This window comes from Chinchilla lanigera, unplaced genomic scaffold (genome assembly GCF_000276665.1).
Source record: "Chinchilla lanigera isolate Chin_1 unplaced genomic scaffold, ChiLan1.0 scaffold00047, whole genome shotgun sequence".
Classification (NCBI taxonomy): Eukaryota; Metazoa; Chordata; class Mammalia; order Rodentia; family Chinchillidae; genus Chinchilla; species Chinchilla lanigera.
Window position 1 is genome coordinate 8,075,800 of NW_004955448.1, and position 11,716 is coordinate 8,087,515.

The window sequence follows — 11,716 nt, forward strand, 5'->3', positions numbered from 1 at the left end:
AAAAAAAAAAAAAAAAAAAAAAAAGGATTGGCTGTGAGTTAGCAAGATCAGGAAACAGATCCATGGAAGCAGTGTAGTTATGTGCTAAAAAAAGTTTGCTTTCCAGTAATACATTCTTAAATACCTGCAGATGAAATGGAGTGATATCTTGGATTTTCTCTGAAAATAATCCAGACTTGAGGGAAGGTACAGGGAAGTCCACAAGTTGATAATTCTTTAAAGCTGGCTCAGGCTTACATAAGGGTCCTATGTATTCATCCACCTCCCCCTCCTTTCCCTCTGTCCCTCCCTCCCTATCTCATATTTCAAATTTCTGTGATAAAATGTTAAAAGTAATCATTAGGAGACTCTGGCTTTCCTTCATCCAAAGGGGGTCAAACAAAAATGTCTCTTTGGTATATTACTTGGTAATTAAGAATCTGTGAATCCAGTGATTTAACATGTAAGTAATATATCTTTTTAAAGGGAGGTTTCCTGTGTTGCTGACAGCTCCTTGTAGGCACTGGGTTTTATTCACATCTGTGGGGCTGGGGATTTAGCTCAGTGGCACAGCGCTTACCTGGCAAGCGCACGGTCATGAGTTCGATTCCCGGTACCAGAAAAAACAAACAAACAAACAAACAAACAAAAAAACAGAAAACAAAACAAAAAAAACCACATCTGTATCCTGATAATTAGCACAGCTAAGTACTCAAATGCATTTTCTGAGCAAACAGGTGATTGAATATTGCATCATATCTTACAAGTGTAATACAGCGCCAAGATGCCACAGGTGCCCGAACTGCTTCATCACGTGCATTGATGTCAGCGCCACCAACTTTTTACAATAGTTGCTTCCGAACAATAAGTTGCTTCTAAATATCAGAACTGATAGGGACTTAAAGATCACTTTGTGCACCTTTCTTATATTATGAATGAGGGAAGCAAGTTTCAGCGAGGTAAGAGAGCTTGTCAAGGTCACACGGCTGGTAGGGACCGAGCCCAAACTAGAATTTAGCCTCTGAGCCCAGTCTGGGCTTTACTTCTCACACCACCCAGCTCCACGGCTGTTCATTCCACGCATGCTTGCAATTTATCTTCACAGGTGAAAAGAAAGAACTTCAAAGAGGTAGATATAATTGTCCTAAGGTCCTGGGTCATCGAGATTCTGTACCTCCTTGGAGAACAATGTTTACTGCATTGGGTTATGTCCCTTCCTTTTAAGAAAACTTAAAATTCAAGAAAGTTAATTTCCAAAACAATCAGAGGTGTGATTATTCTCATTAGAGAGGGTTTAGGGCCGGGGAGATGGCTCCGTGGCACAGCTTCTGCCTGGCAAGCACAAGGTCCTGAGTTCAATTCCCGGTATCGAAACAAAGAAGACAGGGTTTTGGTCCATATTGTTTTTAAAAGAAGTGAATTCTCTAATCTTTGGAATACAAGTGAATTTTTAACCACCACCTCCCCCCGACTCCGTACCTAACTTGTTAGGACCAAAGCAACTGTATAAAATCCAGCGTTGCCCGAGCCATGGCCCCCGTCCTGTCCTGTCAAATGTCACAGGGCGCTTCCAACAGTGCCAAGCCAAAAAATAAACAAATCAATCACAGATAACACACCAGGACTGTAAATAAATGGAAAAAATCTCAGGCACTTTCTAATATTATATCTTCTAAAAACCATGTTGAGAAAAAAGTTCCTAAATTAAAACATGTCAGGGTAGCCACGCCTTGTAGTTTAACTTTGTTGGCTTTCCAAGCAGTATAACTACGGTGGTTTTCTGTGTGGTTCATGTTCTGGACTTTTCCATGCCGAAGGATTTTGCAGCGTTGGCCAGTGCTTCTTTCAAGCATCTTGCGACACTTCCATCCCCCCTCCTATCGAGGCGGCTGGATTTCTTTGTTGTTAAGAGGATTACTGAGCTGATCCCCTTTGTGTAACTCAGAAGACTCTGAATAACAGGAAAAAGCAGAAAACAAGATGTCAAGGGGAGAGGGTACACGCAAGGGCTGCACTTCAGAGAAGCTGGCTAAGAAGGAAAGTCAAAAGATGTTCTCGACACCCATAAAGCTGATAAAGCCAGGGTGATAAAAGTGGTGCACGGGGCACCATGTTCAGCAGCAAGCAGAGGGCTTAGCCTGTGTCCATCCTCCAGGGGTGAAACTTTAAGTCCAGGAACTTCGGGTGAGTCAGGACCAGAGCCTGGCTAAGAAATGAGGCAGTTTATCTCTAATCAGCCCTGCCTCAAAATAGCTGTCTTTCCCTCCGGCTGAGACTTGTCATCCCAGCCCAGCACCGAGCACAGAGATGCTGAGATCTGCTTGATCGGAAAGTCAATGACTATGCCTTATTCACCTTTTGCAAAAAGTTAGATCTCTCTGGGCGGAGCAGTGCATAATTCAGCAATCTTGAAAATGCCTAGAATCAGCATGTTCCAGCCAGAAAGGACCTTACAATTTATCTGGGCCAAGTACTCATTCTACAGATGGGTAAACTGAGACTGAGGGAATCAGTGGCTGGGCTGAGGGCCTCAATTAGAGAAGACAACCTCTTTCTCTTGGCGATACTGTTATTCTCATCTGAAAAGTGAAACACCCATGCCCCTGGTCAGTTTTCCTTCCGTTGTTAAGGAAATCATTTCCAGTGCTCTAAGAGTTTTCAGATCAACTTTTACAGGCAGCTCTTGTTAAATCCTTTCATTCTGAGTTTCTCAAATTTCCTCTTCTATCTTCAGGATCCACACAGCTTTATTTTTGGGGATAGATGCAGGGCTGACACTGTTGTTTCTTTTGCAGCTGCTAGAAATGAACACTACATATGGGTAATTGAAGTACTTGGAGAGTTGTTCTTAGGAGGGGATTAGACAAAAATGCCTACTAGTCTTATCAGCTGCTCACCCCTGCCAAGGGAAGTGAGTCACAGTTCAGGACTTGCCCTCCTCCCAGAGTCTGTCTGTGAGACGGCTTGGCTCAAACATTCCTGCTGTCACATTTCCTAACCACCATTTGCATACTGTACCCCTTTGGGAATTCTCAGACGTTATAGGCTCCATCCAAAGCTGTCTGAGACACACAAGGTCCAAAGAGGGATGGGGAAAAGCCTGGGGTTCTGGAAAAGCTGCTGGAAACGAGGCAGATAATGGGGACTTAGAACATGGACAGTCCGAGGGCTGCAATGTGCTGGTAGGAAAATGCATGGCTCTGTGCAGCTTACAACAGTTTCGTTTCAGGTTATCACTACCTAGAACTTTGTGTCAGAGACTGAAGACAAATAATGTGCTAGGAGACAGAAAATTAAATTTCAGCTCCCTCCATTTCTCCGTGACTGTCGTCTCCTAAGCGTTCCCAGGTATTCCTTGCATGAGTCTCTTGGACTGAGCTCATCACAGCTGTTAGGTAGAAACTGGTCCCTAGTTACTCCTCAGACGAGGGCTGTATCTCTTCTACTGACACTGCAAGGTACTTCCGGAAGGACCAGGACTTTATAATTCCCACGGGGTTTCCTACTGGGGGCTGAAGGAACAGCAGGTGCTTAACGAATATTTAATGACCATGTTCTTCTGGGTAAGCACCATGGCTCTAGACTCATTTTGTGCTAAAGTCAGGTCATGCCATCCAGGACCTCATTATATTCATGAGATGGCAAAAGGGGGAAAGTCTACAACCCAAGGTTTTCAACCAGTGAATGACAGAGCCAGGGTTCAATCCTAGGTCCTGTGAAACTAAATCCAGCTTTCCTCAGTTCATCAATCTGTCTAGGATACAGACAATATGATGGTACAGATCTTTAGATTAAAGTCAATGAAAACTGAAGTAAAGTTATGTCATGGGAGAGGAGGTCTCACAATTTTCATGTTCCTTTAAAAGAGCAATTTAATTGATATGCCCTTGACATTATACAAGTTACACAAAATTTTCATACAATTATGTAATTGTAAAGAATCTCTTTTGTGAGTGTTCAATCATAATTGTTTTATCAAAATAAAAACAGGTTCCTTTATAGTTGAAGAACTAAAAGGAGGAGGCAAATTAATGCCTAATAAATGAGATAATTTTCTGTAAGTAAAGCGATGGAGACCACTGTGCAGCAACTCTGAGCAGGACTTAAATTAACTAATTGGCTTTTCATGTTTACTTGTGAACCTGTCCAAAGCCTAGGCTGCTTGTCTCGAAGTGGGCAGCAGGACTTATAGTAAGCGAACCTCTGTGAGTCACTGATTCCTACTTAAACCTGTAATGGAGGATGAAGCCGGGAAGCCTCAAAGGATAAGACAAGATCACAGCCAAGCACACCTGGATCCAACTTCAACTAGATAAAGACTATAGCCTCAGGCATCGCACTCCTGGGTGGGTTAACTTGATCCTTATTAAGGATTAATTTAATACCTTATTTGGAGAAGTAATTCTACCCTTTTTGAGTACTCCCCTCCATTCTTCTGTTAACCAAATAATTATGGGTCACCCAGAGAAGGTCTTGGTCTTAGCCCTGAGAGAATGTCGAGTTCTGTGAGAGGGCTTAGATCCTCCAGGAGCCCTGAAGTCATTCCATTCGCCTCTTTTTACTGAGCCTTTGCCGTACACTCATTTGGGAGATTGTGGACGAGATCAGCCCGCAATAACAAAGGGATATTATTAACCCAGTAGTAAAGCTTTACCTTTCTGATTAATATCAACTCACTGGTAGAGTTAGAACTCTCTCAGTAACATGCATATGGGTGTTCCAAGATTATGCTGTAAGGAACATCAACAAGAATTTGCTAAATGCCCCCTGGATGTGCAGCATGGTTTGGCTGGGTTTTTAGTTTTGCCCTCAGCAAGATATGGAATCTACTGTTAGACCTAATATTTTTGAATGCCAATCATGGGACAAGAACCTTGGAAGACACATCACATGTTATTAAATTTAACCCTCACATCAAACTGATGATTAACAAATGAGAGCTGGGGAGAAAAAGTTCATTAATTAACTCAAGATTACACTGCTAATACATAGCAAAAGTGGGATTTGAACCAGATATTGATGACTGTAAGGCCCATATTTTTCCAGCTGTACCAGAGCGTCTCAACTCTAATTTATGTTAGCACCACCAAAGGAGCTTTTAAATAACACTGATGCCTGCGTCTTACTTCAGACTACATACATCAGAATATCTGAGGATAGAGGCTGGGTGTTTTAAAATCTGCATTAATTATAACATGCAGTGGGGGTTACAAACCACTGTATTAGTTTGACTGAGCTACAGTTTCTTCAACTGGTAAAATGAGTGTTTTCGCTGGACAGCTCTAAGATTCTTTCTAGCTCTCTAGTCATGAGAACTGTGATAACCCGGGGGTCAGTACTGCTTGAGAAGCCGCACTTTGCACTCTGAGGAAGCAGTGGTCACTGCTGCTGCTAGGTAATCTCCCAACTTCTGTTTAAGAGCACACTATGAGCCAGGCGTGGTGACACACCCCTGTAAACCCAGTACTGGGGAGGCTGAGGCAGGTGGATCACTGTGAGTTTGAGGCGAGCCTGGGCTACATAGTGAGTTCAAGGCCAGCCTGAACTGCAGAGTGAAACCCTATCTCAAAAAAAAAAAAAAAAAAAAAGCCTAAGCTATGAATAAAGCTGTTTAAACATCCCAAAATGAGACTCTAAAGTATATACCTCTCTCGTATGTAAATATTGTAACAGTATTAAATTAATATAACAATCATTATATGATATAAAAATCAGAACAAGGCCCTAAAACTCTAAAAGAGTCTCTGCCACGCTGCTGTCTTCCTTGCCAGGTATCAATCATAGTTGCTTGGTGAAATCTCTAATGATCCACACTATTTTAGTGCTACCCCTCTGCCATCATCAGGTGAAAAGTTTGTGGAAATGTTCATAAACTTTGACCCAGAATTCCTCTCTTAGCTGTCTGCTACTAAGTAGGTAAACCAAAAGCAGACAGAGCTTTAGGGGAAAGGTTTCCATTGCAGTAACTATATCTATCTATCTATCTATCTATCTATCTATAGTGGAAACTGGACATAAGTCATATTTCTAACAGCAGACAGCATAATTTAGTAAAATATGATGTAGGCTACTAAACAGAAAAATGTCCATTACAAATGGCATTTACATACAGGCTTTCTTCACATCCTAGTAAGACAAGAATGTAGGTGACAGTATAACAAAGTTAATGTAGCCATTAAATTACATGGAGTTGAATAATTTCAACTATGTACTTATTTTTAGATATCCATAAAAAGATAAATAATAGTATACAGGTGTTAAAATATCTTAAGTTATGTTCATCAGCTGCCCAAAGCCAAGCATTTGCACATCGGAACACAGAGGTGGCGCTGACACCGTACCTAGGTCCGGACTCTAGGTCTGTGTACGCGGAGTAGGGCATAGAAACTGCCACGCAGAAACATGAAGGCACAGGGAAACATCTTTTTTAAGGAGTGGGAAGTAAAGATGAATTTAAAATAAAGAAAAGACAAGTCAAGGGGCTGGGGATTTAGCTCTGCAGCACAGTGCCTGCCTGGCAAGTGCAAGGTCGTGAGTTCGATTCCCGATACCAGCAAAAAAAAAAGAAAAAAAAAGAAAGAAAAGACAAGTCAAGATAAGGGAAAGTAACTAATGACATCTCTCGGGACCTCTGGGCCCTGCACCACACTGGACATAAAGTAGACTCTTGTGACTAAATAGGCACTTACTTGTCAAGACAGCTTCTTGTGCTTTTAAAATCCTTGTTTCGGGCTGGAAATGGCATTTGTCCTTTGTCACTCCAAAACCTCACTAAGAAAGACCAGTGGCTGGGGTCAGCTCCACGCGCCTAGGAAGGGCTCAGGATAGAAAGAAGTGAGTGCCCAGATGAACGAACGGCCAAGGCTGCCATCTTCCAAATATTTTCCTTGTCATTGTAAGACGGGATCCTCACACCGCGAGGTGCGTAGGAAGGTTCCCGCTGGTGTCAGTCCTGCTCTAAGGAAGAGGAGAACGGCTCTCAGGAAGGAGAGGGACCTACTGGCGACACGGTGGTCCCTTCCGCAGGAACTTGTGCGAGGGACCCGGAGACAGCTTTGTGCCAGGAGCTCAGCCGGTGCCCACGGATGCGTTCAGGTGTCAGCCCGGCACTGACAAGGGGAGGAACCGGTGGTGACCAGGAGTCCCCTGGAGAGTCCCTGGGGAATGTGGTGGGCCCAGGCCACAGGGAGACAGCGGGGCGGCTCGCACGCTGCATCCTCCCAGAGCCACAGCCCCAGGAAGTGCAGCATGAGAGGCATCCTGGGCAGTGGCTTCTCCAGCCCCCTGCGCCTCAGCCATGCCAAGGGCGATCCCCTCGCTGTCCCTGCACCCCACCCCACCCAGCTGCTGCTGTTCTTCCGTGTTTGGTTTTTCCTGGTCCACATGTCGAACCTTGCACTGTAGCAGAAAATGCTCCCTCCACTCCCCCAGCCAGTATACTTCAGTTTCTTGGTTGCCCAGGTGATAGTTCCTGTACCAGTTCCAGATGCTCCTGTCTCTTAGAAACAGCTGGTCGCTGTGATGCACATTGTAAGAACCAATTCCCAATTGACAAGCCATTCTGCCTCTGTACTTCCTGTGTGCTTGTCCCACATAAGTCCTAGACCACCAGAGATCAGGGCCTGACATTCTGGGAAGGATACTGATCAGTGCCCATCAACATAAATAAATCTGCCTCCAAATCCCGGGTGTCCTTTCCGCGTTTCTGCTTGCTGTTGCAGTACTTTTGCAAATAGCATGTGTTTGCTCAGCAATCTAGGCAGCGCCTGGAGGAGTGCAGGTGGTGAACTCCACGTCCTATATCCAGGAGGACGTGGGGTGGAGGGACATCTTGTAAGGGCCTTGTGTCCCAGAGACCGTGTGGCCAAAGTCCAGAACCCTGCCCTGGACTGAAGGGAGCTCACTGGGTGGTTTATAACGGAGAGCGACCTGGGACACACTTCTGCTCTTACCCTTCAAAAGGCCTGGTACACTCGGGATGACACGGCAATAAATTAGGGACTCAAGGGTGCTTCTTGCATTCTTGTGTCACACTGCTTCTTTTAAAACTAAAAACAGGTCCCATTTTTGCTGCTATTAAATAGGATTTTTAAACTTCAGAAGTCAAAGTAAAGTATTCTAGCTTTTTTTTTCACAGCAGAACTTAATCTACACCTGGGTGTTTTGTTTTTCTCAGTTTGAAAGTCTATTAGCACAAATTTGTACAAATGCCTTTTACCTCAGTCCCTGTCATCTAAACAGAAGTACAAAATCGTCTTTGCCTCTCCTTGCGCAGAATGTGTTTCTGATATCTCACATACACACCCTCTTGCTCCCTTTAAATACAGTTTTATTAAATGGTGCTCCCAACGCTAATCTTTTTTTTTCCCCCACAGAGTCTGGCTGTATTACCCATACTGGTCTGGAACTCACAGTCCTCCTGCCTCAGTCTCCAGAGTGCTGTGATCGCAGGTGTGCACCAGCATGCCCAGCTTATGTCTTTGTCTTTTATAAAGGAGTTCGATGTTGCCAACAATGTTAGCAATGATAACAGCTGGAGTACAATACTTTGCAATTCAAAATGTTTTCCAGGGGCTGGGGATTTAGCTCAGTGGCATAGCGCCTGCCTGGCAAGAGCAAGGTCATGAGTTCGATTCCCAGTACCAGAAAAAAACAAAACAAAACAAAAAAAATGTTTTCCTTCCCGGAATCCAAATGGTCTCTGTCTGTATTAGACTGCCCTAGTACTCAGTAGAGATGCTTTCTCAGATCATGTAACTTTATACCCCTAGACAGGTGTGGTGTGGTGGCACACACTTTTAATCCCGGTACTCAGGAGGCTGAGCAAGCAGCATTGCTGTGAGTTCGAGGCAGCCTAGGCAACATAGTGAGTTCAAGGCCAGCGTGAATTACATGGTAAGACCCTGTCTCAAAAAAATGCTTGTTTCAAGAAATGGAAGGATAAAATAATTAGTTATCTTGGAGTCCCCCAAAATGTTCTCCAATCTGCTTTAAACAGCATATACAATCTGTTTTAGTTTTGGCATTTGTTCAGGTGACATTCATTTGCAAGGTACCTTACCAAAGTCCTACCCAGAATTGTGTACAGCCCTAGCAGGCGAAGCTCTTTTTGCTCCTAACAGCATATCTAATGTAATATATTACTCTGCAGCCTGAGTTACTCACAAGCGCCTCTCTTGTTCTTTTTTTGAATGGTAATAACTGACTCCCACATAGCACACTTTGCAACTACGGGAGCCCCACCCTGGCCCAGACCGTTGGTGCAGTGTAGCTGCTCTGGGATGTGCTGGGACACCACACCTCATGAGTCATTCTTTATTTTCCCTCAAGTAGTAGCACAGATTTTCTTTAAGTTCAGTTCATTGTTCAGTGAAGCCTTGTGTCTGTGCTATCAACCGGGAGGAAAACTTTACTTCCCTGGAATTTATTTCTGTAGTCAAGTATCTGCCAATTAGAAGGAGAATTGTCTTTATAAAGACGCTCAACTGCTTCCCAGAAGCAACTGAGAAGCTGGGCGTGGTGGCGCTTCCAATAATTCCAGTACTCCAGAGGCTGAGGCAGGAGGAGTGCAAGTTCGAGGCCAGCCTGGATAACATACTGAGTTAAAGCCAACCACATAGTAAGATTCTGTCTCAGTCAATCAATCAATATAAAAAGCAACTGGGAGCCTGATGTGGAGGCACACACCCATAATCCCAGCACTCAGGAGCTTGAGCCAGGAGGATTGTTGTCAGTTTGAGGCCAGCCTGGGCTACAGAGCAAGTTCAAGACCAGTCTGAACTACATAGCGAGACCCTGGCTCAAAAAACAAAACTACATTTAAAAACTCTCTCGGGTTCTGAAGACTCTTAGAGGAAAGGCCAGTGCCGAAGAGGAAGAGAATACATTTTTTAATTTCTCTTGGCTGAGGATTAAGCACTAGACCTTGTGCTTGGCAAATTTCTTTTAGGTTTTCCTGTAGGCCTCTGAGGTAGGCACATTTATACCCATTTTCCAGATGAAAAAACAGGCTCAGGAGGGCTGAAGGATTCATTCAAGCCACATCACTATTTTCTTGGTTCATTTTGTGCTTCTGTAACAGAATGCTACAGGCAAGGTAATGTATAAACAAAATAAATTTGTTTCTATATTTGTTTCATTACAACATTTGCATTCTTTACCTACCACACGTAATGATTACATTCATCATACAGAACGCGTACCCGTACACAGTATGTTTCAATTCATCTTTTTTTCTCAGTCCCCTTCTGCCCGTCAGCCCTTCTTCCCCACTCCATGTACAAAGTTTTGTTTCCATTCTTTCACTTCCATTCTATTTTTAAAATTCCTTTTCCCTTTCTTCTCTTCCCACACCCCGTCCCTTTTTCCCCTTCCCATTTGAACATGTTCTTCCTACTTCCTGCGATCTTTCTTCCATTTTGCTTCTTATTTACCCTTTGGGCTTCTCATACAAGAGAACTAATGGGATACTTAAACTTGTGTCTTCTGATTTATTTCACTTAAAATTATGGTCTTGAGGTGCATCCATGTAGCTAAAAATGACCCAAGTTCATCCTTCTTTATGGCAGAATAGTACTCTGTTGTATAGAAATGCCACATTTTCTTTATCCATTCATCTGTTATTGGGCATATGGGCTGTTTCCAAGACTTAGCTATTATAAATTGTGCTGCTATAAATATGGGTGCGCATATGTCACTGTGGTACAATGCCTTTAACTCTCTCAGGAAGATACCTAAAAGGGGCACAGTTAGGTCAAATGAAATCTCCAGTTTAAGTTTTTTGAGGAATCTTCATCCTTATTTCCACAATGGCTGTACCAGTTTATACTCCCACCAATGAGAAAGGGTTCATTTAAACAAAGAAAGAAAGAAAAAAGGGGGTTGTTTTAGTCTGGCATGGAGGAAGAGCACTCCTATAATCCCAGCACTCCAAAGGCTGAGGCAGGAGGATTGCCATGAGTTTGAGGCCAACCTGGGTTACATAGTGAGTTCCAGGCCAGCCTGAACTGCATAGTGAGACCCTCTCTCAAAAGTTAAAAATAATAATAATTTTTAAAAGTTCATTTTCCCCCATAGCCTCACCAGCATTTGTTGTTTGTTGATTTCTTGATAATAGGTATTCTTTCTGGACTAAGATGGAATCTCAGTGTTATTCTAATTTGCATATCTCAAATGACCACTGATGTTGAACACTTTTTCATATATTTATTTGCAGTTTGTATTTCATCTGAGAAGTATATATTCATTTCAAATGCCCATTTTTGGGCTGGGTCTTTAAATGGGGGTTCTGGTTTTTTGTTTGTTTGTTTGTTTTTCTTCTGGTATCAGGAATCGAACTCATGACCTTGCACTTGCCCAGCAGGCGCTGTGCCAATGAGCTAAATCCCCAGCCCCTGGGGTTCTGGTTTTTAAAAAATTTTTATATATTCTGAATGTTAGTCCTTTGTCTAAGGAACAGCCGGCAAAAGTATTTTCCCATTCTGTGGGTTGTCTTTTCACTCTGTGGTCTCTTTCATTGTGCAAATCTTTTTAATTTGATGGGATCCTCCCTGTTGATTTTTTGTAGCAGTTCTTGTACAGTTGGGGTTTTCTTCATAAATGCCTACACTGAATCTCCTACAGTTTTACCTATTGTATCTTCCAGCAAGTAAGTGTTTTTGTTTTTATACTTAGATCTTTGATCCATTTTAATGTGGATGGTGAGAAATATGGGTCTAGGTTTAATCTTTTGCATGCG

The 11,716-nt window shown here is 43.1% G+C and overlaps 1 long non-coding RNA gene across 2 annotated transcripts in view; it reads right to left on the bottom strand.

Annotated features, from left to right (window-relative positions):
• LOC106149532 overlaps window positions 1-11,716 on the bottom strand; it is a 37,141-nt gene that overhangs the window by 870 nt on the left and 24,555 nt on the right. The window contains exons 3-4 of one of the 2 annotated variants that reach the window (XR_001235785.1): window positions 6,669-6,787; window positions 744-1,930 (exon numbers count right to left, since the gene is read on the bottom strand). This is a non-coding gene — a long non-coding RNA (uncharacterized LOC106149532). The remainder of the gene's footprint in view (window positions 1-743; window positions 1,931-6,668; window positions 6,788-11,716) is intronic. The other variant, XR_001235786.1, reaches the window with a different exon arrangement.